At 44.9% G+C, this 27563-nt stretch overlaps 1 protein-coding gene across 2 annotated transcripts in view; it reads right to left on the reverse strand.

The window, feature by feature from the left end:
* The window catches only part of ARHGEF3 (Rho guanine nucleotide exchange factor 3), a 296463-nt gene that overhangs the window by 236306 nt on the left and 32594 nt on the right, over window positions 1–27563 (reverse strand). The window contains exon 1 of one of the 2 annotated variants that reach the window (XM_020970561.2): window positions 25452–25468. The exons of the other annotated variant lie outside the window; for it this stretch is intronic. The gene's annotated coding sequence lies outside the window, so the exon portion shown is untranslated. Of the gene's footprint in view, window positions 1–25451; window positions 25469–27563 lie in introns of those variants that run through there. 2 annotated transcript variants of the gene reach the window in all.

A 27563-nucleotide genomic window follows, 5' to 3' on the forward strand; every position in this document is an offset into this window, starting at 1 on the left:
GAGAGAAATCAGCAGAAGAGGGCCCCATCCCAGAAATGGAGGGAGGAAAGAGCCGAGGAAGGAACGTTCATGCTAAATGCTACAGAGAGTTCAAGGAAGACAAAGATGGAGAAGTGGGAAAATGTGACCAGGGTTATACCAGAGACTCTGCAGAAGCTAGTTTGAGCCCAGTGGAGGGGCTGGAACCTAGAGCTCTTCACCACTGCATGCTGGGACCCCCAGGTCTTTCCATCTCCTCGTAGCTGAAATGCTCCTGTGTCCTCCCCCTTCCCATGAGAATGAGAGCTCCTTGAAAGAAGAGGCCTGCTGCCTTCCTTTCTCTTCATATCCCTATTGCTTAGCACACACTAGGTGCTTACTAAGGTTTTTTTCCCCATCTATTTCTTCATTCAGAAGGCTAACGGTGAAACACGTCTCTTGGTATGGAGCTGGTGAACTACAGGCATGGAATCAGGCATGCTTTCCAGACATGGACAGCTAAGGTATTGACCGGCTGTGTTTGTTACAAAGGAAGGTTTTGTTGTTGAGGAGATGGGCAAAAAAGTCAGAAGTGAGAGATGGAGGGAAAAAAAGAAAGAGCATCAATAAATTAAAGGGGTGTGTGTGTAGGGAGAAAGAAGGGGAGATGGGAGGGAGGGAAAGAGAAGGAGGAAGAGAGAAAGTGAGAAAGAGGGAGAGAGAGGGAGAAAGAGGGAAGGAGAGAGAGGAAGGAGAGGAGAAAGAAAGGGAGGGAAGGGGAGAGAGGGAGAGAGGAAAGGAGAGAAGAAGAGGGAGAAAGAGAAAAGAAAAAGGAAATGGGTCTTTTAAGGAGGGAGAGGGAGAGAGTTTAGCCATGAAAAGATGATCAGAAGTTGGACTGTGCCTGAGAGTAGGACAGAGTTGAAAGAAGAGTTGAGGAGGGAGTGGGGGTGCTTCTACCTCCAGGCAGGGGAGATCCAAGCAAGATTCCAGGAGGAGGAGAGGTGTCCAATGAAGAAGCTAGGAATGAAGAATAGGGGGTAAAGGGGAGCAAGGTCCTCGAGGGGGCACGAGGGGATGGGGTCAAGGGTGCAGGAGAGGGATTAGATAAGTACATTTCCATGGGAAATCCATAGCCTCAGTCAAGTGCCCTGGGATTCCAGTGTGGGAAGACTCAGGGAGTCCGAGCTCTGGTTACTGTTACAGACGTTGCCATGCCATCACAGTGGCCCAGGGAGGCTGGTGCTGATTAGGGGGAAGGGCATGTTTCCAGGTTATGTTCATTGAGGGACTTTTTATTTGTTATTAGTTGCTGCTGCTACTGTGTTTTGTAATATCATGCATTTTGGAGGTAGAGCCAAGATGATGGAGTGAAAGCAGTGACTTGCTTGAGCTCTCCCCAAAACCCCTCCAAATACTTGTAAAAAAAATGGCTCTAATATCGTGCATTTTGACCCTAAGCTACTTGAAAGCAGGGACCTGTTTCCTGGGTTACCTTCCTCCCCATGCCAATTATATGCTCCCCTTTATCCAGCTGCCTGGATGCTGTAGTGGAAGGGAATTTCCACTTGAAGCTGGCCTCTGACTTTTGGTGAATCACTTCATCCTTCTTTGCTTCAGTCTCTTCATCTGTAAACCTATATCAAATGATATTTCTACTAGTTCCCTCCCAAGAACACGTAAGGATCAATGGTAAATCATGATACAGACATGAGGTTCTATAAATAATTAAAGCGCTCACAGGACGGCATGATTTTAGATCTAGAGCTATGAGGAATCTGGGAGTTACCTAGTCCCCTCATTCTATAGATTATTTTATTTTTAAATTTAATTTTATCACCAAATAATTAATATTTATTATTTTATAGATGTGGAGAATGGCAAGGGGATTTGCCCCCGGCCATCCATGAAATATGTCGCCGGGTCCTCTGCTTCCAAATGGCAAATATTCTCTAAGGAAGCCACGATGGCCAGTTTGTGGTCAGCCTCCAGCTGAAGGACTCTTGATGTTTTTTTTTTTAAATTAGAAATAGCTAAGAAGCCAAACTAAGCTATTTCCTCCCCTCTCCCCTTTTTAAAAATTTTCTGAAGACTCAGAAGGGAATCCTGGAGGAGAAAGAACACGCCTCAGATCAGGCTGGAAAGATGAAGCTGAAAGTGAGGATGGAGAGCCCCCTGCTGTCTAGAGCCATGTAATCTCGGACAGTCAGCAAGCCCAGGAAACGAACTGCCAATCATCTTCTGTCCTCCTTTCTTTGATTCATCTCGACCACAGGAAAAAAGGCTCCCTTTCCTAACAGAAGGCAAAAGTGTCGCCAGGGGGTCGGTAGGAAAGTATGGAGCAACCCCCCAATTCCATGCCACCATAATTAAGCATCTTGGGGCTGGCACCATTAAACAGGCATTTATGATTTCCTCACAGCAACCCTGTGAACTAGGTTTTACAGAGGGGGAAACTGAGGCACAAGTGCAGTGACCAGCTTAGGCACAGAGGGATCCCAGCAGCTGAGCGAGGCCATGAGTCTCTTGATGATCCATCCAGTCCCAGCCCCTCAGAGTCTCCTCAAACCTAGCTTATTTTTCTGACAATTCACTAATCAAGTAATCAGCAAGCAGTTATTAAATGCCTACTATGTGCCAGGCACCATGGTAAGTGCTGAGAATGACGTTAAATGACCTCGGATCTCCTCAGAGAGAATGGAATTCACAAAAGAATCCCTGGACATATTTACAGAAAAATTAGCATACAATTCCACCTCTTACTTGTTCCAGCACCCAAGAAGGGGAAGGGAAGAAGGGAAGAGGCACTTCTATAGCACCTACTATGTGCCTTGCCAAAGGCCTTACAAATATTATCTCCTTTGATCCTCACGCTAACCCTGGGAGGTAGGTGGTGGTATTGAAACCGAGGCAGACAGAGTTAAGTGACTTGCCCAAGGTCTCTAGCTAACAACTATGACTGTCCCTGCACTGTCTGAAGGAACATTGCCACACAGAAGAGGAATAAAATCTAATTTATATGGCTCCAGCCATACAAAAGCTCAGGAGTTTCAGGGAGCGAGCTCAAACTGGCTTGTGAGAGCTGATTGTTAAATTTGTAGCGTGAGCATTTACACCCCAGAAATCTGCAGACGCTATCAATTAGAGCTTGGTTTACTTTATGGCTTGTCTAGACTTAAGAAAGTGATGGAGAAAATGTTAATAATGCAGAAAAGTGTGTCATGCGTACATTGTTTTTCTGGAGAGCCAATAGTTAAACATGTATCAGCACATCCCTGGGTTCTAGTAGGTAAAACCACGTGTGGAAGTGACATGGAGGCAGATTTCTGCCCCACGGAAGGCAGCCCTAAGAAATGGAGCCCTCTGAAAATGGAACAGGAGACCTTAAGAGGCATTATGGTCCAGGTCCTTGAGCGGTGTCCATCTGTTAAGCATGCAAAAGAAGAGACTTTGGAGGATGTGTGGCCTGCACTTAGATGACCTCAGAATCACCAAATCTTGGTGATGCCAGGAACCTCAGAGACAGCCACGTCTTTTTACGGAAAAAGAAACTAAGACCCAGAAAGCTCATGGGATTTGTCCAAGGGTATACACCTAGTAAGTGTATGTGGAGGCAGCTAGTGGTGCAGTGGATAGAACACTGGTCCTGGAGTCAGGAAGACCTGAGTTCAAATCCAGCCTTAGACACTTACCAGCTTGTGACCCTGGGCAAGTCACCTTACCCCAGTCTGTCTTGTTTCTTCAACTACAAAACCAGGATAATAAGAGCCCCAGGCTCCCAGAGTTCTTGTGAGGATTAAATGAGATAACATTTGTAAAGTTCCTGGCACACAGTAGGTCCTATCTAGACAGTAACTATTGTCATCCTCATCTTCATCCTCACTATTATTGGGGGGAGGGGGAAGAACTGGGTTTTGAACTCAGTTCCTCTGTCTCTAAATTCAGTGTTCCTTTTACTCTGCCATGTCTCTTTACCAACAAATTTCTAATGCTAGGATGATAGGACCCTAAATAATATAACAGACACAACACAGGAAAAAGTCTTAATTTAATGTCTACTGTTTAATGTCCCAAGATGTCCACTAGTATTTTCTCTTTTTTTCCTATCTCTCTCTCTCTCTCTCTCTCTCTCTCTCTCTCTCTCTCACACACACACACACACACACACACACACACACACACAAATTGGGGTTAAGTGACTTGCCTAGGGTCACAGAGCTATTAAGTGTCAGGGCAGATTTGAACTCAGGTCCTCCTGACTCCAGGGCACGTGCTCTATCCACTGCACCATCTGGCTGTCCCTACAAATATTTTCAAGTGGCATTTCAAGACTTTCTAAAAATTCTCCCCAAAAGAATCCATTTTATATCATGTTACTTATAAAGCCAGGTTTTGCTCTGTCTCAAGGCAGAGGATGGAGAGGTGCCAGCATGTCACCCAGTGAGGATGTACTACTTCATAACCTCCAGGACTCCTGACCCACTTCTCTAGACACCTAAAGGTCTGTACAATGCATCAGTGGAGCAGAAGAAACGCTACATGGGAAGAGACGGGAGAACCTGGGTGTCCAATGCTTCCTGGGTGACTTTCATCCAGTCTGCCTCAGTTTCCTTCTGCAAAATGAGTGTATTTTACTCGATGACCTCTAAGGTCCCTCCCAGCTCCAAATCTATAAACCATGCAATAAGAGGAAGAACTGGGCCTAAGGGCTGGCTGGCATGTTCTTCCAGGGTTTTCCACTGGGGGGAAGCAGTGAAAGAGATTTTTAACTGAGAATCTGGTGAGAGGAAATTGGAAGTCTGTAAAATAGAAGGAAAACGGGAGACAGAAAAGTTTGGGTTGGATGTGACTGCAACTAGACATCTTTAAGTGTAGCCCATGACAGCTGGGCTACATAAGGAATAGTGAGTGGGTCAACAGTCGACAGGAGCCCCCCTATGTTTAAGAAGCAATCCCCTGCCTAGAATCACTAGAACCACAGCTTTTTAGCTCTTGGAAAGGCAGGGGAAAGGCATTACCAAGCCCAGGTTAAAATGCAGATGAGCTGGGTGGCAGAGATGAGAGAAGGATTGAGCCCCAGTCCTCATTAACAAACACTGGAATTCATTCATCAGGTGAGGGAAAAGGAAAGGACTGGGGGATTCTGCTCCCTGCCGGAAGGCAGCAGGGTCGATCTGAACTCAGGGAAATCTGGATTCCCAGACACTTATTAGCAAACTGTTTAACCACCTAAGCTGTTAAAAAAAATAGGGGGGGTATATGAGATGACAACTGTTATGTAAAGCATTTTACAGCCGTTACAGGGATAGATAAACACATCTCTGGCCTCTCTGAAACTCAATTTCTTCTCTAGAAAATGATGGTGTTGGGCAGGAGGAGCCGTGGGGACCCATCCATGTAAAACACAGAGAGAGAATCTGATTCCCCGTGGGGAAGAAAGGAAGGAGAGAGGAAGGTCCAGGATCCTGGCCCGTAGCTGGGAATTCCAGCCCAAAGAGGCCAAGGCGTGGGCAGGAGAGGCTGTCCAGAAGAGAGAAGGGGCCTGCTCCACTGAGGAGGACCTTCACCATTCTGCTTGGGGCCAGCCTCGACAAGAACAAAAGGAGAGGCAGGAGGGCTTGGCAGCTCGTCCAGACAGGCCCGGCAGGAGCTCTCAGGGCGGGCAGGCCCCCACAGGCACCAAGGGGAGGGGGCTTTTACAGAGCTTCCCTTCGGAGGACACCAGGAGCCACGGTCAGGCTTTGAGTAACAGGCCGGGAGGATCCAGTGAGGTCTGTGCTCACCCAGCAAGCTGAAATCAAGAGATGTCTGGTCGATCATCTCGTGAGCATGGACGAATTAAGGCACAAGGAGGTAATCCAGGAGAGAAGCCTTGGCTCTGAGGACCCGGTTCAAACCCCACCGAGGTCATTTATTAGCTGTATGGCCTTGGGCAAGTGAATTCCCCTCCTGGGTCTCCCATCCTGTCCTTGGATGAAGACACTGACTTCCAATGTCCCCTTAGCTCTGTATCTCTGATCCTATAACCTATGACCTCCAGGACTCAGTTTCCTCATTTGTAAAAAGAAGGGGATGGCCTCTGAGGTCCCTTCTAGCTCTCTATTTGTGATTCTATGTAGAATCAGCACTCTCAACCCTTTGCCATGGTTCCTCACTGCCTCAGAAACATTCCTCAGGCTCATGGCCAATGTCAAGATTTCTGGGGAATATGAAAATTTGGGGGGGGGGGGAATTTCTAAAACCTTCACTTGAAACTTTTAAAATGACACATATTGTGAGGTGACCTGGGACAAGTCACTTACTTCATTATTTGGTCCTCAGCTTCTCCACAGGCCTCCTTGCCGTTCATCTCCCCTTCTCAATTCTGTTACATCTCAGAGATTAGAATTGAATCACAGGTCTCACCTCCCACCCAATACAAGACCCTGCTCCACTACATCCCTGACAAGGGGCTCACACGAACGTGCACACACACACAGCACATGCTTGAACACTTCCACTGACACAGACCTCAGCACCTCACAAGCCAGCAGAGAGACAGGCCAAGAAGCTAGGCGAGCCCCTCCCTGTTTCCCTGAATGACTCACAAAAACTCTAACTGGGGCATTAAAAAAAGGATCACGGTTTACTATTGCCTTCCAGCATGTGCTTTCCGTGTTGATTTTAAAACACACATTAATTTAGATTTTTTTTTGCGTGGGAGAACACAATTTTTTGTTAAATTAAACACTTCTCTCTAAAACAAAAATCTTGGAAACTTGAGTTAGCTGCAGAGGCGGAGTCTGATGACTTGAGGATCCATTTCCCTGTCCATAAATATTCCCTGTTTAAGCATGGCTCAGGAGCAGGGCTTTGTTCTGGGAATCAGCCGAACTCGCTTCCCAGCCAACAGAAACAGTTGATCAGTTTTCACGGCCTCCCCAACTCCCAGGAGCTGACGCATCCCTGTCCCCATGGCAACGCCAAGTGTGTGGGGTTTGTTTGCTCTCTGAGCTCATTCATCGACCCGGCTCTCTATTGTCAGGGGTCAGGGCTACGGCAGCAGACACACCAGGCTTTCTGTTCGCCAGGCCAGCTCACACTTCCTTCCACTCTCACTGCAAGGGAGATTTGGGGTGTCTTTGCAGCGATTGTATTTTGTGGGATTGAGCTGCACCAACTCACTGCTAAATTAAAGTAGAGCTTTTCACTCCCTGCCCCCGGGGACCCATTTCTTTTAGCGTCGGGGAGAGGAGCAATAGGGTCATAGGTCTGGAGCTAGAAAGAGGCTCATCTTACACTGAAGGAGGCTAAGTGACCCACAGGTAGCGTCTGAGGCAGGATTTGAACCCAAGTTTGCAATGCTCTTTACACTTCACCATGCTGCCTCCCAAAACAACAACGTATTGCTATTGTTATTATTATATTAATAACAATAGCAGTTAGCCTTTTGAAAATGCTTTAAAGCACCTGAGTATGAATTACAACAATAATATTATTATTATAAAGGATGATATATTGTTACAATCGATATTATTACAATATTAATAACAATAGCCATTAACCTTTAGAAAATGCTTTAAGCCATGTCATTATTATTAATTATAATAACCATATTGTTATAACAAAATAAAATACTGTGTTGTTATAATTCATATTATACAATTAAGTTACCTTTTAGAAAATGCTTTAAGGAATTTGACTATTACTCACTATAACAATATTATAAGATATGTTGCGTTAGAATTCATATTATTATGCTAATAACAACAGCCATTAACCTTTAGGAAACGCTTTAAGGCATATAATCATTATTAATTACGCTAATCATATTATTATAATAAAATGTTATATAAGAATTCAAATTATCTTAATAACAATAGCAGCTAACCTTTAGGAAATTCTTTCAAGCACGTAATCATTATTAATACTATTATGTAATATTAATAATAACAGCTGTTAGAAACCTTTAGAAAATGCTTTAAGAGTCCTTTGAGAATGAAGGACAAACAGCAAGGCTTGCAAAGCATTGTTTAGGTAATATAAAATACGTATGAGTATATATAAAAATCTCATTTGACCAGCCTCATTTAATCCTTTGGGAGGCAAGCGTTCTTATTATCTTCATTTTACAGATGAGGAAATTGAGACTGAGATTAAATGACTTGCCCAGGGTCACTCGACAAGTTATTCGAACCCAGGTCTTCCTGGTTTCCAGTGCAAGGCTCTCTTCACCAACCACTGACATTGCAGGAAACCTTTTATCACCTTATTTCCTTTGAGCCCCACAGCAGCTCTTTGTGCTAGGTACCACAGGTATGATTTTAAGAATGTTTTAAGGGGAAGCTAGGTGGTGCAGTGGATAGAGCACTGCCCTGGATTCAGGAGGACCTGAGTTCAAATCTGGCCTCAGACACATAACACTTACTAGCTGTGTGACCCTGGGTAAGTCACTTAACCTCACTGTATAGCCAAAAAAAAAATATATGCATATGTATATGTATACGAATGTTTTAAGAATGAGGAAATGGAGGTCCAATAACTTGGCAAGCATCACACAATTAATAAATGTTAACCCAGGGCCTTCCAGACTCCAAGCCCTCGTGTCACTGGGCCATACAGAGATTGTAGAAAGACCCATTCTACATTTGACTATCATGTGCTTTGAGTTCCATCTCGGACATACGAGATAAGGAAGGCTCTGTGATGTGTGCCAACCTTGGCACACCACCACCTCATTCACCATCTAAACGTGGAAAGGTCCTCGGAGGTCACCCAGTCCAATCTTGTCCTTTTCAGAAGAGAGAATTGAGGCCGTCTTGCCCAGGGTCACTTCCCAAATGTCTCCACAGGGCCCATCATCTCCACTCCCTCCCCATCAGAAAACTGGACTCCACCCATGGAACCAACCTGAGCTGGGACAAGGGCAGCTTTGGCCACCCCTTACCCAGTTCTAGGCCTCCTCAGGACTTGCCTTCCATGTACCCTCACGTTAGAATGGAAGCTTCCAGAGGGCAGAGAGTATCTGCCTTGCTTTGACTTGTATCCCCAGTGGCACAAAATGAGTACTTAATAAATGTTCTGTTTATCTGTATATCAAGGTATGAACTCAAAATCCTTCCACTCCAAACCTAGGGCTCTTTTTCCCTATATGTTTTTACCTAATTTGGATGGGGTAAGGTTGAAGTTAACCTGTATCTTATCCTTGTTAATACAATTAACTGTGTAAACCACAGATCTGGTAAGTACTTGAAATGACTTAAGGGAAGACATATTGCTAATTACAAATCTATCCCTTAAAGCTACTCCCTCCCCAAAAAGAAACAACACTCCAACTTGGCCCACACTTTGCCTGATTCCAATGACTATTGCAGGGAAAAACATCAGTATTGGCTATTTTTAAAGCACCTTAAAAAATACTCTAACTTAGACTGGCCTTCTCCCAAGTCCATCTAAACTAGCCCTGGGCTCTTGGAAATACCAACCCTGCTCTGGGGAGGCCATGACTCTATGGCAAACCACTTCTATGCAAATGGCACAGAGGGATGGCTTCCAAATGGTTGTCTCTAAGCACAGAAAACAAGGGTTCCTGGAGAATTGATTTACCAATGCCAGAGTTCCATTAAACAGCATTAAGAGTGTTGACCTGATAAAATCTTAGCAACAGGTGTCCTCATGGGAAATTCTGTTGATCAGCTGTTGGGCAGACATCAGATACAGACCCAGGGCTTCTATCTAACGTCAGGCTAACAACGCTGAGACACAGCTTTATTTTGGTTTCCTGATTCCACAATTTATCCGATTTAAGACTCTCTGTAGTTAATTTGGAATTTAATTAGCAAAGACAATGGGAATGATAACCCTATATTAGCTACACATTGGGCAAGCCTGTCACCACCAAACCTACCCCTGGCTTCCTTTCGTGATCACCTCCAGTTCATCCTGTTTGTACAAAATTGTTCACACGTCTCCACCATTAGGTTGTGAGTTTGACTTGCTTTGCACCACCAAGTTCTTATCACAGTGCCTGGCAAACAGTAGGCACTTAATAAATGCTTAATGACTGACTGACCAATGTCCCTTCATAGTAATGTCTGCAAATGTCAGCATGACAGATGGAAATCAGATCAGTCTGTGCTTGAGCCTCAATGGCATTAGTCAGCTGGGTGGAATAGTAGACATAGCTTAGTCACTAAGATCTAGAGTTTGAATTTTCCCTGTCATCAGCTAGCTGTGTGACCCTGGGAAGGTCACTAGAACTGCTTTGTGCCTCAGTTTCCCCATCTGTAAATTAAGGGGGTTGCATGAGATGGCATCTGAGGTCTTTTGCCATTATATCGTCATCGACTTTGTTTCTATTTATAATATTTATATTTTGTTTACATTTATGCATAAAAATATTTTCTGTAGTGTTATATATTTCTATATTATGTTATAAAGTTATATTTTATTTATATAATGTATAATTTATATGCATATTACATATATTCTTTGCATATTATTTTATTATAGTATATACTCACACATTAAATACATTTATATAAAATATTGTATACCTCCCTTGATGTCACCATCAGAGTGGGGATGAACAAGGTTATCTCTGTTGGGTTATCTTTCAAGGAATCTTGAATGGCTTTGAGCTATGGCTAAATTGGAAAAGCATCTTTGGTGGTGTTTTGCTGTAGTGAATCAAATGTTTCTTTTATAACCAAGAAACAATAAATACAATGGGACCTTGTATTCTCTGCATCTCTCAGTCCACTTTGTGATGGTAAAGATGTGGTTTGCTTGGAAAAAAGCCTCCTTGGTCCCAGTTAATAACACCCTTATCTAGGATGCCCTCAATGCAAGTGAAGATGATTCTCATGAAAAATGCCAGCCACACAGATCAAACTCTGGAATTCTGAAAAGGCCACTTTCCAAGTGACAAATGGAACTGCTTTCTTTCCCTAATGTTTCCTCGAGATTCAGATATTCAGAACACCCATGGCCCACGTAAGTAGAATCACCTTTCAAACATTAAACCCAAAGGTCTAGAAAAGTGCCTGTGCTCTCATGCCAACCTGAAAATGTGACCAGCTAGCAAAATCCAAAAAGGTCCCCACATTACACACACCACTTGTCAACTAGCTGACAAGCTGATGAATTCTACTTCTGATCCGTCATCACTTGAACGTTTTCCTGCATGGTGGCTTGGCAAGAGGAAAAGTCACAGACCCCACCACGGATTAAATGTTGTATTTCTTTTGGTGGTTTCTCTTTCCAAGCACAAGCCAGTCGGCAGCCCACTGAGGCTCCAAACTGTCTTTGGGCTGCCGCTGGAGCTCTACAGCATCACAGACTCAGGGCCAGGTGGTCTCTCGCCCAACCCACTCAATGCACAGATGACGCAACTGAGGTGAATAAGATCCTGGGATCACAGAGAGAGAGCCGGATGGGGCCTCAAGGGCCATGTAATCAACCCATTCATTTTACAGGTGATAAAACAAGGCCTAAGAGAAGTGAAGAGCCACCCAAGATTACCGCTAGGTAGCAGGGTTGGTTTTCCTTTCATTTCGACTTCAGACAGTCAGAGAAAAAGACTAAAGACTGAAAATCAGAGAGATGCAGAATCCAGACCCCAAAACTGGGTTCTGAGCCACAAACCCAACTCCAGGCCTGATAATCGCCACATGCAAACAAGACTTCACAGAACTCTCTGTTACAAGGAAGATGCTGGCATATAGTCAAGTCACGATTTAGAGAACCAGCCCCATTATCTTCTCTGTCTATGAAAATGAGGTGGGTTTTTTTTTTATGATTTTCTAGTTAATGATTTGAAAATATTTTAAGATGAATGTTTTTTTCCAAAAGAAGGATGTAAAACTTGTCGCCAAGTATTATTTCCCGATTAAATGTGGTGTAGTCGGGCACAGAACATAACAGAACAAGTGGATGAAATAGAACAGCAAATCTATTGACAGACACAGAAATAGAAGCCCCATTACTGAGACAACAGGCCTCAAAACCAGGAGCCAAGAAGTTGGCTCAGAACGGGGACGCTCCAAGTAATTTAGGTGTGGGAGCTCGGGAACACACCTAAGCAACACAAGCCTCAGTTTCACCAAAATACCCCATAAGTAACATCAATAAGAGTCATTAGCATTTACACAGCACTTTGCAAAGTGCTTTATTACACGTCATCTCAAAAGAATCCCCATTTAGCACAAAGTAGGTGCTGCTCCTATTTGTCAGGGAGAAGGGACACACGCCATGAGGATGGTGGCACACAATATTCATGATGGGGAATATACAAAACGGAGGGGATCATAATTAGCACACAATGGATTTGTCACAGAGGGGACTCACACTCGGGTCTGCTAGTTCTATCCATTAAGTCAAGCTGCCTTTCTAATTGTACTCATAATTTAAAACAAAAAATAATCAATGGTAAGAACCCAGGCCCGGCACTGAAGCTAAATGGTGACCATCTTGCCTGAGCTGAGAAAATAGTCAGTACTTTTCCTGCCCCACCCTTATGGTCACTGGGTTCCACAGAGAAAGAGTAGATATAGAAACCCTCTAGGCAGCATCAGAGGAACGGGAGATTAAATCTTTGCGAACCCAAGCTAGGAAAACACCTGCTGGTGATGCCAAGGCCACGCCCCCATCCCAGCAGCCTGAGCTATCCCATGCCCCATTCCAAAGGGCCAGAAGGATTCTCAACATTGTTAAACAGACCGTGTCAGCCTTGCCACCCCTCTGACCCATCAGGCCTCTGAACTGACCTGGCAGCCTCCTGATCACGGGACTGGTCACTGGGTGCCCCCCTCATCCCAGATCACAGAGAGTGAGAAAGAGGCAAGCTCAGGCATCTTTGGGTCTAACGCCCAATTCTGAAGAGGAAGGAAGGGTCTAATGAAGAGACCATGGTCACCAACGGCTTCTTCTCTGGCCATGGCCAGGCTGGTGGAAAGAGACCTGGATTAAGAGTCAGAGGACCTGGGGCCAATCCCTTCTCTGCCACTGACTCTGTGGGGCTTGGACTAAGCCACTTTCTACCCAACGGCCTCAGTTTCCTTCCTGGTTCTGTGATGCAGGTAAAGTCACTGAACGTCACTGAGACTCAGCTTCTTTGTCAAGCTCCCAATTCTAGGATCCTGGGCAAGTCACTTAACCTTAATTAATTAATTAATAATTAATACTACTTATGGAATCTGCCTCATTGGCTTATTGTGAGGAACAAGATGAGATGTCAAGTTCTACATAAATATCTGTAATTATTAGGCAGCTAGGTGGTACAGGAGATAGAATGCTGGAAAGGAAGTCAGGAAGACCTGAGTTCAAATCTGACTTTAACACTCACTAGCTGTGTAACCCTGGGCAAGTCACTTAATCTCTCTCTGTGTCTCCATTTCTTCATCTGTAAAATGGAGACAACAGCCCCTACCTCATAAGGCATCAGGAGGTAACATATGTAATGTGCTTTGTAAACATTCAAACCCTATAGAAATGCTGGCTGTTACGGTCAGTACCATAGGCCTTTGCTGACCACTCACCTAGGTCTTGCACGCCTGGTTGCCCTCCCGCCATGAGGTCAAGGAGCCCTCCTTCCTGCCCAGCACGCAGCCTAGCACTGTGCCTGGCACATGGCTCGAGAGGCTCGATCACTTCAATGCTTGGTGAATCACGTTCATCTCAAGTTTACTTTGGCTCCTCAGACTGTCAAGAGGGTCATAAATCAACAACAGGAGAGATTTATCTTCTCCCAGAAGAGCTTGAAAAACCAGTAGTTCCTGACAGCACAATATAGGACATGTTATCATAGCAGTTACAACGGTTCTGATCAAATTGTGTCTACACAAGAAACATGCCATGTGTGTAGGCGTGTGCTGTGCACACTTGTGTGCATGTGTGCATGTGTGTGCTTGTGCCTGTATTGATCCTGAGGCACCCCCCAGGTCTGTTTAGTTCAAGATCCTGCTTGGAAAGTTACAAGTTTTACAGTGAAAAAGGTGAGTTTCCTAGAAAGCCAAGGTAATTTTTTTTGGCTGGAGGTGGGATTCCTTCTCTTTTATTACAGTTCCCACAGTGCTTCAGAAGCAGAGGCAGTCAGAGCTGGAGCCTCCCCTTGTTAACTTTCCTTCCTCTGTGGGAGGCCCTCCATGGGCAAGCAGCCCTTCTACTGTTCACCTAAGTCACTCTCCCTCCTCAGACCTGCTGTGTGTTACCGCGGGCCCATCAGGGCCCTGGCTTTTAGTGCTTCTGGTCACTCTGTAGCTGTTTCCACTGAAAGGCTCCTACCCTACCTCCATAAAGGAAAAGGAAGGAAGGAAAGAAAGAAAACAGGAGAAAAAGGAAGGGAAGGAGAGGGAGGAAAGGAAAGGAAGGGAAGAGAAGGGAAGAAAAAAGAAAGAAAGAAGAAAAGCGAGAGAGAGCACACGCACGTCTCTCCAACTACAAGTTCATGAGGCCCCCTAGACCCTGGGGAGTGAGCCTCATCTCGCTGCCCTCGGTTAACCACAACCAGTCTTCGGCCTCACTCTGGCCAAGGGCTCCCTCCCAAGCCCTCACAGGCAGTGAGCCGGGTCTGGCCTGGCTCCAGGTGACTCATTCACTCCATATGAATGGTGCCCAGGCAGAGCAGGGCGACCCCACTGCGCCTCGGTCCTGGGCCCTCATGCCCTGGGCTTTGCTGGAAGGAAAAAGGGGTGGCTGTCGAGTGACCAGCCACCACAGGGATTTTCCTGGCTAGTTCTACCATCGGAATTTTGCCAAAGTTAGCTAAACAATGTGAATTCTTCAGCCTGGGTGTGGTGGAAAAACCCCCGATTTGCCTCCAAGTCAGAACTAGGGTTTCTGGTCCCTGCTCTGCTGCCGACTCCCCAGGTGACCCTGGGGAGGCTGTTCCCCATGCCTGGGGCCTTGTCCTGGCCCCAAGAGGCCCCGGTGGCCCCAGCATGGTAGGAGTGCTGGGGTTACGTCCCCGCACGGTTAGGTTTGGGAGGCAGGGCATTGTGGGAAAATGGAAAAGGCCCGGATCTGGAGACTGGGGCACGCTCCCCGACGTCTAAGGTCGGACGCTGTCCCTCCCTGGCTTCCTGGAAGACTCAGCTCAAAGGCCACAGTGGCCCAGAGGACAGACCTGTGACTGGAGCCAGGAGGCCCTGCATTCAAATGTGACCTCAGACACTTAACAACCCCGTGACCCTGGGCAAGTCACTCAACCTTTTTCTACCTCAGTTTCCTCAACAGTAAAGTGGGGATAATAACAGCACCTACCTCCCAGGGCTGTTGACAGCTTCCACTCAGCGCTTTGCAGATGTTTTCTGCGTGTGTTCTAACACACTAGATCCAGGTCAATCACAGAATGTAAGTCTATGTGTTCTGTGACTAATAACGCTTCCTACAAAGCCATCACATAAGCCATCTGACCCAATCCACCAAGGTGAGGCTGGGCCCTGGATAAAGCAGCATCTTCCACTGCCCACAACTCGGCGGTCTCCACAAGGTCCTTCGTGGACTCTCCCCACCCAGGCCACTCAGTGCAGCTGGAAGAACCTCTGGAGCTGGTCCAAACATACATAAACTTCAGCGGATTATTGTTATCTTGTAAATAATTATTAAGTATTTAAAATATACTAAATTATTATCATTATTAGAACGTGAGGTCTTTGAGGGCAGGGACCATTCTGTTTGCTCTACGTGTATCCCCAACGTTCAGCTCAATGCCTGACATATAATCAATACTTTATCTGTCCAGCTATAACCATCATCCTCATCACTAGCATTTGCACAGCATTGTAAGGGCTAGAAAGCACTCTGCATATATTATCTCATTTGGTTTGATTCCCACAAACCCTCTGTGAGGTCATGTTATTATTATCTCCATTTTACAGATGAGTAATCTGAGGCCAAAACAGATTCAGTGATTTGCCCATAGCTAATAAGTGTCTGGGGCAGGATTTGAACTCATGTCTTCCTGACTCAAATTCCAGCACACTGTCCACTACACCAGTTCCTTGCTGCCTCTAGGTACTGTCAAGGCTCACTCCAAGGGCGTGGAGCAGGGTGTGATGGGCATGAGTCCAGTTAGTCAACAGTTATTAATTAAGTGCCTACTAGGTGCCCAAGCATCGTGCAAAGCACAGTGAGACAGGGTATGGCACATCAAAAATGAAAAGCGACCTGGGGAATGTGCAAGAAGGATGCCAGTCTAGAGACATAAATGGAGTGAAAAGAAGGGAAGGTCAAAGGGACTGGAGAGAGGGAAGACTTAGCAATGGGTGGCCCATGCCTTCCACTGCACTGTGCCAAGAGGAAGACCCCAGCCAGCCTCCTGCCTGCCATTTGTAGGAGAACATGGACAGAGGTGGCCTAGGAAGGTCTGTGACCCGGGCAGCTCTCTCCATCCCTGACCCTCTCGACCAGACACACTGACATCAAAGGCCCCCAGTAAGCTTGCACCTTCTGATCTCTGAAGGAGAACTCCTAACACCTCTGCTATGCCCAGAGCAATGGGAGTCCCAATAAGGGGGGTGGGAGTCCCAGGGTCTCAGAAGACTGGATTTGAAAGCTGCTTTCCCTGTCTCAGTTGGGTTTTCTAGAGTTACTCAGTTCAGCCCTTTCTCGCTTTTGTCATTACCGCATGGCTCACTGGGTCAGCCCAGATCATAGGGAAGCACGAACATGTAATGTTCTCTCTCCGGGCAGGGCTTGTTTTGGAGGAAAAACACCAGCATCTGCATTTCATTTTTCAACTGGATGGGGCTAGCCTAGGGACAAGCCCATACCAATCCCCAGGAAGAAGGCAGGAAAGTCAATTGTGCTGCAATGGGGATCTCCTCTCTTCTTCCAAAACCCACCACAAGGAAGATGCTTCATTAAAGTCAAGTGAGAAGCAGCGTCATTCACTTTTACCTGAAAGAGCCTCCTATCCATCCCCATCAATGTTCACTGTATATTCAAACTTAAGTACAAGCAAATGCTGACACAAATCTGTATTTATCCTCCTGCACTCCCAGAAATGATAACTTCATCCATTAGCCCACAAACATTTATTAAGCACCTCTTATATGCCAGCCAACACGCACAAGGCAAGAAGAATTCTCACCACTGGCTAGACAAGCCTAGGTTGTCTCTTATTTTCTGAAGAGATACAGAGAAACCTCAAATACTTACCCATAGACACAAGCACACACATACATACACACAAACCTTTTGTATCCTCAGTGCTAAGCATAGTGCCCAGCACATAGTAAGCACTTAATAAATGCCAGTGGGCTTGACAGATAAGCCAAAATACTAAAACTAATCTAAGATTTCATCCATTCCCGAGTTCCTTCCAAGGAGTCAAAACACACCCTACCCATGCCTTTCCAGCCTTTGACACTCTTATCCCGTGTTTTCCCAAAAGTTCACTAACAGAGGATGTCACCTGACACAATGTCTCACGAGTACCAGAGGATCAGTCTGGCTGGCCACCTCCAACCCTGGCTCCTTCCATGTGACCAGTCCAAATTCTCTTTCTTCCATATGATGTCTCAGTGGATGGTGCCACTTTTCTTTATAATTTCTCACTGGTTATAAGTTGTAGACTGCTCTTGCCCCGTTCACTACCCTCTGTAGGGTGTCCACCTTTTATATATTTATAAGCAGTGAGTGGTGTTCCAGGTCTTACTATCATAGAGCCACTTTGGGAGAATGTCCGTTTTGGGAAAGTGGGCTAAAGGGTAGAGTGAGCTTTGCAACCTCCTGAAAGCAAAGCTAGATTCTTCTCCTCCTATGATTCAACTCTGACCTCAGCTGTTTGTCCATCTACATTGGTTGTTCCACATTCACATGCTGTTTGTTGGGCAAGCGCAGTAGAGAATCCATCCAAATGCATGCTGAAATCTAGGAAACAGATATTTTCCACCCACTTAGTCTTCTCTATATGGATGGACAGGCTATGCTCCTTTGAGTGATTGTGGATTATATGCAATTGATTCTATGTCCTGTATACACATATATATGTAAATAACATGTGTGTGTATATGCCAAATTTATTTTTAATTTCAAGATAGATACAGTAGAGATAGAGGGGAAAGTTGCATGACAAAATGAAATGCATTGTGCCATCACCAGAGAGAACTGGTATCACTGGTCTCCAAGGAGGGAATTGATCAATCCATAAGTATTTATTTACCAAGTCCTTCCTGTGTGCCAGGCATTGTGCTAGATGGCAGAGACCCCGTCTAGAGAAGTGATTTTGCTTTATGTCTTAATATTCTGTATGCTCCCTAGTTCACTACTGACATTTTTTTTTAAAGCAAGAGCTTCAACACTGAACTTTGTCAATTATTTTGTAGCATGTACAATGGACAGAGAGCCAGCCTTGGATTCAAGAAGACCTGAGTTCAAATCCTGCTGTGTGCATGACTCTGGCTAAATCACAACCTCTCAGGGGCCCAGGCAGCTCTTTAAGACTCTAAGGTAAACAGTAGGTGCTGACCTTGCACAGGGAGGTAGGGTTTCCTCAACCCCAAATTCCTGTATTAATGAAATCACTGGTCCAGTCCTTATTCCAATGAAATACGTAATGGGGAGGGGGTAGCCTCCAATGGTGCAGATTACAGCCCATTTCTGCCCCCCCCCACCCCATCCTGTATGGGTCTTTATTATCCCTGGCTTTCACAAATCTGCCACACATTTTCTACCCAGCAGGCTGCAAAACTTCCCTGAATTCTATCGACAAATGGACAAAGAACTGGGCCCAGCTCAAATACTAATGGAGCCCAATGGGCTGTCCATCCATTGTCCCTCACTCACCATCTGACCAGCCCATTTCCATTTTCTGACCTTTATGTTGTTCCTCCCTCATACTTCATTATTTGAAATGTACTGCATGCAACCTCCTCTCGCCCACCAGGTACCCTCTAGATGGTCGTCAATTTCCCTTCTCTGGAAAAGATTATTAGATTGTAACCTCCTTGAGGACAGAGACTATCTTTTCCTTCTTTTTGTATCCCCAGCATTGAACACAATCCCTAGCACATAGTAGGTGCTTCATAAATGTTTATTGATTGACTAGCCCTTCTATAATTTGCAGCTATGTATTGCTAGAAAAATACTAGTGCTAAAATGGTGGTCCTTTGCTTTGGGGACAAGCTTGGGGTCACAAGAAGCTCTGTCCAGTTTTCCAAAGCCAATCTCATTCTCTCTCCTCCTCCTGGTCTTCATTAAGAATGACGCCATATTGGCATAATGTAATGTTAGGGTAGAAGTGTGAGACAATTGATAGAAAGCTGACCTTGGAGTCAAAGTTTGGGTTCAAAGTCCCCTCTTACACAGACCCTTATATGCGACCCTGGGCAAGTCACATATCTCAGAAACCCAGGCAAACCTCTAAGATGATAAAGTATAGAGAAATTTCCATTGGTTGAAATGGTTTCCCCACTGAGAGTTACTTAATTCCAAAGCAAACATAAGTCCTACCCACCTGTGTATGTGTATTTGCCATTTTATTGTCACTATGACATGCACATACGTATTTTGTAGCTGTCTGGCCAGTTCAGTTGCCTCTGACACTTTGTGGGGTTTTCTTGGCAAAGACACTGGTTCGCCATTTTCTTCTCCAGCTCATTTTACAGATGAGGAAACAGAGGCAAACGGGTGAAGGGACTTGCCCAGGGTCTCACAGCTAGTAAATGTCTGAGGCCAGATTTGAACTCAGCTCTTCCTGACTCCAGGCCTGGTGCTCTATCAGCTGTACCACCTAGCTGCCGTGCGTGCGTGTGTGTGTGTGTGTGTGTGTGTGTGTGTGTGTGTGTGCGTGTGTGTATAACATATAATAGAGATAAATATGATTTCCAGGACAAATAGAAGGACTTTAATGAGAGGACAGAAAATAAGGTCAACTGAATGAAAACTGCATAGGGAATACACACACACACACAGAGGTAGATGTATGTGTGTGTCTATGAAAACCAAGTCCCAGGCAGCAGAACTGATATGCCTTGGCAGACTTTGGGAAGGGACTTGGAACAAAAGCATTGGTGGTTTGTTTTTTGAAGATTCTCGGGCCTGGTTCCAACCTGTTAAATGCTAAAGTTCTTGGGTCGAGGTCTCACTCCTTATCCAGTACTTTTATTTGACCACCCAGCTATCTGACAGTTCTGAACGGCTGGAGTATAATATCCTGGCAATCAGAAAGGTGGGCGATCAACCACTTTAGGCTGGAGGGGTCAGAAAAAGCTTCAGGGAAGGAGGGGGTCTTTGGCTGATCCTTGAAGGATGGGCCTGAATCGGACACTCAGAAGGGAAGAATGGGGGTATTATTGCATGCAGGAGGCATAAATTCTTTACACTCAACACACTAAAAAAAAAAAGAATTTGGAGATTTAGTTATACTAAAAAAGAATGAAAATGTGAAAATTCCAGAAAGGAAGTTACACGAAGTCTAAAACAAGACTACCTAATCTCTAGTCACCAAGTGCTCAGGGCAGTTTTGCCAGTTTGCCTCCTTCTTTTTTCTCTAGGACACTGTCATAGGAAGAGTACTGGTTATATAGCCTGGAACTGGGCTCAAACCCCATCTCTAGCCCTTACTACATTGTATGATCTTGGGCAAATCATTTAACCCCCCTGGGCCTCAGTTTCCTCATCTGTAAAATGAGGGGACTGGAGTAGATAATGCCTAGGAGTCTCTTCTTACTCTGTGATCTAACTCAAGCCTTGATTAACACAGTTTCCCCCACCCCCCAGCCTCCTCTCTCCTCTTGAAGGGTAGAGCACCAAACTCCCCCCCAAGACCTTCCTTTATAGAGGACAGAAACTGAACTCTCAGCTCGTTCCACTCAGCATCTGCTGCCCTGTCTGGTTTCAACTCCATGGAACAAGAGTTCCATCCCCCTTTCCTGTCTCCTTTTGTGTGTTGTCTCCTCTTTAGACTGTAAACTCCCTGAAGGCAGGAACCATCTTTCTTTTTATTAACTCTCTCCAGCACTAGGCACACATGAGGTGCTTAATCATGTTTATTGGACTGGATGCCAGAAGTCATCTAGACCAACCCCCAAGTGAATGAATGAAAGTACAGAGGGCCCAAGGATTAAATGATTTACCCAAGGTCACGCAGGGCCAGGATTCAAACTCAGGCCCTATGATCCAAGTTCAAGCACTGGCATTCATCCTCAAGTAAAGACTTCCTGATGGAGATTACAACAGAATCTTGGAGTTCATAATCTCTATCAACACACATTTAATAAATGCTTCCCAATGGTCAGGCACTGGGAATGCAAATACACCCTTCTTCCAGCCCCCTCCATTTTACAGATGATGAAACTAAGGCACGACAAGGACAAATGACAGTCCCAAGGCTAGAGTCACTGACAATTTCTTCTTACCTTGCACCACCAGCAGCCCTAAATACTTCACTCTTTTCCCAACTCTCCCCTCGTTTTTCTAAGGAGAAACCATCTCAGGTAAGGAAAGACAAATGACTCGCCCACACCCCAATCTGTGCTGGAGATCCTAACAGGCAGTGGGAGCAGGGTGGGTCTGGGGGAGCAGTTCTCTCAGCTCCCTTCCCCAGATGGCCAAACCATACAGAGCAAAACAGCTGCCCCTAAAAATATAGCTCATGTGGTCATATGGAATGCATGTGCAGCTGGGCTTGTCTCTCCCCAAGCAAAGTGGATAAGACAGGCGTGGGCTGGGGGTGTGGGCTGGCTCATGAATGCTCCAGTGTCCACAATACACCCCAAGCCTATCTATGGGAAAGAATAAGAAAAAAAGGTAGAATGGAAACGAACCTCAAGAGCTCTAGAGCTCTGTAATTGTAAAGTATCCTATATTATTTAAAGGCTGAAAAAATATTATGATACTATCCTTAGACTATTTTATTAGTATTACTAATGTTACATTATAGCAATAATTATAATGACTGACATTTATGTAACTCTTTAAAGCTCAAGGCTTCCCAAAGACTTTTGGGACTCCTTGCAGATAGGATAGCAATAACTAGCAAACATAGATACTAGGCTCGTTTGTCCTTAAAAGGTATTGAAACTGTCCTCAAGACTTTGGCTCAGGGGACTAGGGATCTAGCGATGTTGCTTCCTGGGGGCCCAAGTACAAAAAGCCAAAGCCTCCTCTCTGACATCCTTTTTTTTTCCTTTTTCCTTTAATTTTCTTTTTTAATTCATTTAGTGTTTTATTTTTCTCCAGTTACAGGTAAAAACAATTTTTAGCATTTGTTTTTAAAACTTAGAGTTACAGATTCTCTCCTATCTTCCCTCCCCACCCCACCCCCAATTGAGAAGGCAAGCAATTTGATAAAGGTTATACATGTGTAGTCATGCAAAACATGTAACAGTCATGTTGTGAAAGAAAACATACACACACACACACACACACACACACACACACACACACCCAACAAAACTCAAGAAAAATAAAGTTAAAAAAAAGCATGCATCAGTCTGTACACAGACACTGTCGGTTTTTTCTCCAGGGATGGATAGCAATTTTTATCACAAGTCCTTCAGAGGGGTCTTGGATTGTTGTGTTACTGAGAACAGCAAAGTTATTTACAGCTGATCATCTTACAATATTACTGTTACTTTGAGATGATCAGCTCTTCTCTGACTTCTGACCATTGGACCAGCCTGGCCAACTCGGAGGCCCAGAAGCCAAGTCTGGTGGAATCAATGCTGTATCCCAGCTGGCTGTCCTTGGGCTGCCATGACTAAGTCAACTTCTTTTCGTTAAACAGTGGCCAGTGGTCTCCTATCTCATTCCAGTTCTGAACCTGAACCATCAGAACAGCTGTGACTTACAACCACAGACACTATCTCACCTGAGCCTCACCAATAACTACAGGTATCCTTTCTCTCTTTGCACTTAATTTTTTTGGTCCAAATATTGTTATTTCATCGATATAGGGAATCCTTTTGTAGAAACCTCTGCACCAATGAAGAGCTGGTCATTAGCAGGCTGACGGTCTTGGAGACTGTCTGGGGTACTGAGAGATGCTGAATGACTTGCCTTCCTGACTCAGAGGCCACCCCTCCTCTGCCCACTACACCAGGTTGTCTCTAACCATATCACTTTATAGAAAAGATACACGATCTACCCATGGTCACATACCTCTCATTACACCACACAGTTATTGCCAGTTTCTAATATGTCAACGTCTAGAGAGCTCTTTGTACCCATAAAGAACTAGCATATCATAAGCTCCTTTATGGATGGGAATTGCCATTATTACTGCTTGGAGCAAAGAATCAAACATTATAGCAAATGAAATAATGCATATCAGGCACTTTGCAACCTTACAGTGAGTACTCCATAAACGCGAACGATTTGGTTTTCTCATTTTATATTTGATGGCGTTCAGATGGAAACAACCCTGAGACAAGTCTTTATTCCATTAATGTTATTTGACATTTAATGTCCAGATGACTGCTAGGCAGACCTTATGGAACAAACTTGTGGAAATGTAAACTCATCTTCTGGAGGCTCATAGAAAGCATCTGTTGGAATTCTCCTGCAGCACACAGGATAATGGGTTCCCACATGGCTTTGATTTCTTCTGCTGGATCTCTGTGCTTTTTATTCTACATAATCTGGAGCTCCTGGCATCTATCTATACAGGTGGCATCTATATAAATGTTCTCAAATTTTTATGGGTCAATGATATGTCCAAGCAACTGTGGCCAACAATCTTGTCTGAGATAAGACTCTGGTGGCAGTACAGTTGATTACTTGAATTCTAAAGGATACTTGGGGGTTAGCTAGGTGGCACAGTGGATAGAGTGTCAGGACTGGAGTCAGGAAGATTCATCTTCCCAAGTTCAAAACTGGCCTCAGAAACTTATTAGCTGGGTGAACCTGAACAAGTTACTTAACCCTGTTTGTCTCAGTTTCATCATCTGTAAAATGAGCTGGAGAAGGAAATGGCAAACCATTCTAGCATCTTTGCCAAGAAACCTCCATAAGACATCACAAAGAGTTGGACACAACTGAAATGACTGAACAACAACAAATTTGTAGCACAAGGATTTCTCGCAATTAGTTTATGAAGGGTGGGGAGCTTCTGGAGCATATTTCTGGCCACTGGTTGTTCAAGAGAGGTCAAATTTTTTTAGCTTGCAGTGATACATTGCACATGTTCTACCCTTCCTTTGTAAACTCCTTTCCCCTTCCCAGTACAAAATCTGCATTGCCCAGTAAGCATTCAGGTTTTTAAAGGATGACCATTCTGTAACTTCTGGCAGTAACAGCCTAGCCTTGTATTGCTATCATAGATCTCTCCACTTCTGTAAATAAATCCCCATCCTTCTGACACATCTACTCGGACTTATTGCTGGCTGAGCTCATGTGGCCATTGCCCACAGACGGGCTTTTTGGTTCCAATCCTGAAATCTTAAGCTGTTTTGAGGAAGGTGTTGACTGTGTTGTCAATGACTCAGGGCAACAACCCTGGGCTTTGTTAACCAGGGACAGATTTTTGTTTCAGTGCTTTCTCAATCTATCGTTATAACCACCATTATCATATCCATTTAGGCAAAAAACAGGACACTATTTGTCAAACAAAATACAGTCAGGGGCCACGCTTCCAGCAAACATTCTCCTTCCTTTACTGGCTGCCTCTAGGACTACTTTCCCCAGCCTACTCTGGTTTATCTTTCAGTGCCCCCTCTGAGCCGGGGGAATGCAGGAGTAGTCTATATAAAGAACAGGCCAACAATTTTGATAAGCAGGTGTTGGGAAAATGATAATGACTTCTTGCCACTCAGCTGGAGATGGGGGAGGGGAGGACAAAGGAGACCTTGTGTCACAGCCTGGCTGTGTGATTTCTGAACTCTTTTTCCCTAAGACACACAGCCCAAAAGTCAGACACACTGAGACATGAGAAGTACCCCAAAAAGGAAAAGACATCGTTACAGTGCGGACAGCTATAATTGCCTCCAAATTTCTGGGCCATGTGCAGTTTGCTCTTAAATCTCTTCCCAATAATTATAGCAGATAAAGATAGCCTGGCCAAAACCTCAGATAATGACTCTCTCTCCCCTCCTATCCTCTCTCTCTCCTCCTCCTCCCTTCCTCCCTTTCTGTCCTTCTCTCTTCTCTCCCCCCCCGTGTCTCTCTTCCCCTCCCCTTTCTGGCTCCCTCTTCTTCTCCCTTTCTTCCTCTCTTCTCTCTCTGTCTCTGTCTCTCTCTCTTAGGCTGCCAAACTGCGCTTGAAGGAGTTGGGCAGCATTTCCCGCCTGTAAATGAGCTCCCTTCTACCAGCCCTTGGAAGGAATCCAGCCCTTGTCCTGAAAAGAAAAATCAGCTGACTCCCTTTTGTAGTAAATATGGGTGAACTGCTACTACTCTCCCCTCGCCCGATAGGCCAACTGGGTCCAAAGAGGAACATTCCCCAAATTTTAAACAACGGAAGCCACCTTACCAGCTCCTTCTGGAGCCTTGAGCCCCCAGTTCCCAAATTGGATTCCCTCCCCAGCTGGAGCAGCCAATGCTCAAGAACAAAAGCGCTCCTTTGAACTTACAATGGTATCAAAAGTCGAAATGACAAGATTTCAGCATCTTATGGCAGGCGGCTCTCTTCTTCCTTTCCCTCCATGGGTTCATGCCTGCTCTGAGTCATCAGTAAAAGCCCCACATTGGCCAAGGCTTTCAAAACCCTGCACACCGCAACAATGTCCTATTCATGATCCTCTTGGGAGGCTGAACTCCTCTGAGACTGGCCCTGGACAGTTAGCTGAGGACGCACACGAACGTTCTGGCCCTAAACACTCTATGACTTCCAGGAAGACAGGAGTACATGCTGGCAAGGGAACGTCACGACATTCCCTTGAGAAAACAGCAAAAGAAATGCCAACCAAAAAACCCCCACAACTACTAGCAGCCCCCAAGAGCAACTTGGTTTGGGAAAAAAAAATAAGGTGAGGAAATAAGCAAGAAGTGTTTAAAAGTACAAACATAATGAAAAGATATGAGGCATTAAAAGTAACCAGAGCAAAAATACCAGGAGCAACTAGGATCTTCTCAAAGTACGAGGAAAATGGACAATAAGGAAGAAATGAAATAATACTGAAGTATCATGAGATGAAAGAAAAGAAATGTGTGTTATTAAGAAATCTCAGGAGAGGAGGCAAATGAAATCCAGCGATTTAGCACAGTGCCTGACAAACAACAGGCGCTTAAGAAATGCTTGTTGTTTTGACTTGACTCCACACGTTTTGAAAAGTCTATTAAAAAAACCATTTTAATAGGTTACATGAAAAGCAGAATTATTTTAGCAAGGCAGCAGACAGCAAAAACAATAGAAGGGGCAGACGAACGAGCCCACAAAATTATTCTAATAGAAAAAGATCTGAATTTCATGCAACCAAATGTGACAGGTCTAGAGACTGAAGAAAAGCTCCGAATGACTGGGCTTCCTAGAACCAGCGACAAAGAGAACCTGGCCATCCTATTTCAGGCAAACCCGTAAGAGAATTTCCCAGGAATGTTGATAAAGAGGATTCAATAACCAAATGAGAATTATCTAGGGGGCCGCTAGGTGGCGCAGTGGATAGAGCACCGGCCCTGGATTCAGGAGGACCTGAGTTCAAATCTGACCTCAGACACATGGCACTTACTAGCTGTATGACCTTGGGCAAGTCACTTAACCCCACTGCCTAGCAAAAAATAAATAAATAAATAGACAGATAAATAAATAAAGGTAGCTAGAAAAATAAATAAATAAGTATGCTTGCCACACTTTTAAAAAAAACACAAAGAACAAGGAGGGATACTAAGTTCCCTCTGGAAGGTGTGGCAATGGGGAGATGGAATCTATGTCCAGTCAGGAAGGGGACAAAGGAGCACTGACAGGACAGTTAGAGGTGGGGTCTGGGCAGCCGGCACATATCCCATCACGTGGCTAACGTATTAGTGATCAGTTCCTTATGGTTCTGCTCAAAGGAAGAAGGGGGCTTGCCTTAAAATACACATGTAGAAGCTCAGGGAAAAAGCTGGCAAGTCTCCCAAGGGCTAAATGAGTAATTTGAAAGTGAAGGAATCGGCATATGCAGCTCATATCTACAGGAAACTCCAGCTTTAGGGTTAAAATTTTTTTCTTACTGGATTTAGGAAAATAAAAAATGGGATAGCAAGCATTTATTAAGTGCCTACTACATGCCAGGCACTACCCAGTGCCCCCCTTCAAGGGGCTGACACTCATCTCTTCCTCTCGAGGACAGGCACTACCTGGCCAAGATCTAGAAGAGACAATACTTCTCACTCCGATTCCTAAGCTTAAGAAATAGGCACTAGACTGGAAACAGCTGGAAGGCAGGGCCCAGGCTTTCTATTTCTGCAGGACATCCTCCTCGTTTCCAGTAAATGCTCAGCAGATCTAAATACTCCCTCTCACCAGGAAGAAGAGTGCTGTCTGATGCAAGATCCTCCTGCCAGCTTAGTATCCCTCTGCTCAAACTGGGAGTTAGGATCCTCAGGACCTTTCCCCAAACCCTAACATCACGGCCCCGCCCCCTCCACACAGGGGGCACCTGAACAGTGGCTGATGGGTGTGACAGGTGTCATCACAAAGGTGAACAATCTCGCTCATTAACAGACTCACAGCCACAGGCTTTCATCTGCCTCAAGCTTTATTT

The sequence above is a fragment of the Phascolarctos cinereus genome, unplaced genomic scaffold (assembly GCF_003287225.1).
Source record: "Phascolarctos cinereus isolate Bilbo 61053 unplaced genomic scaffold, phaCin_HiC Scaffold_4;HRSCAF=312, whole genome shotgun sequence".
In the NCBI taxonomy this organism is placed as follows: Eukaryota; Metazoa; Chordata; class Mammalia; order Diprotodontia; family Phascolarctidae; genus Phascolarctos; species Phascolarctos cinereus.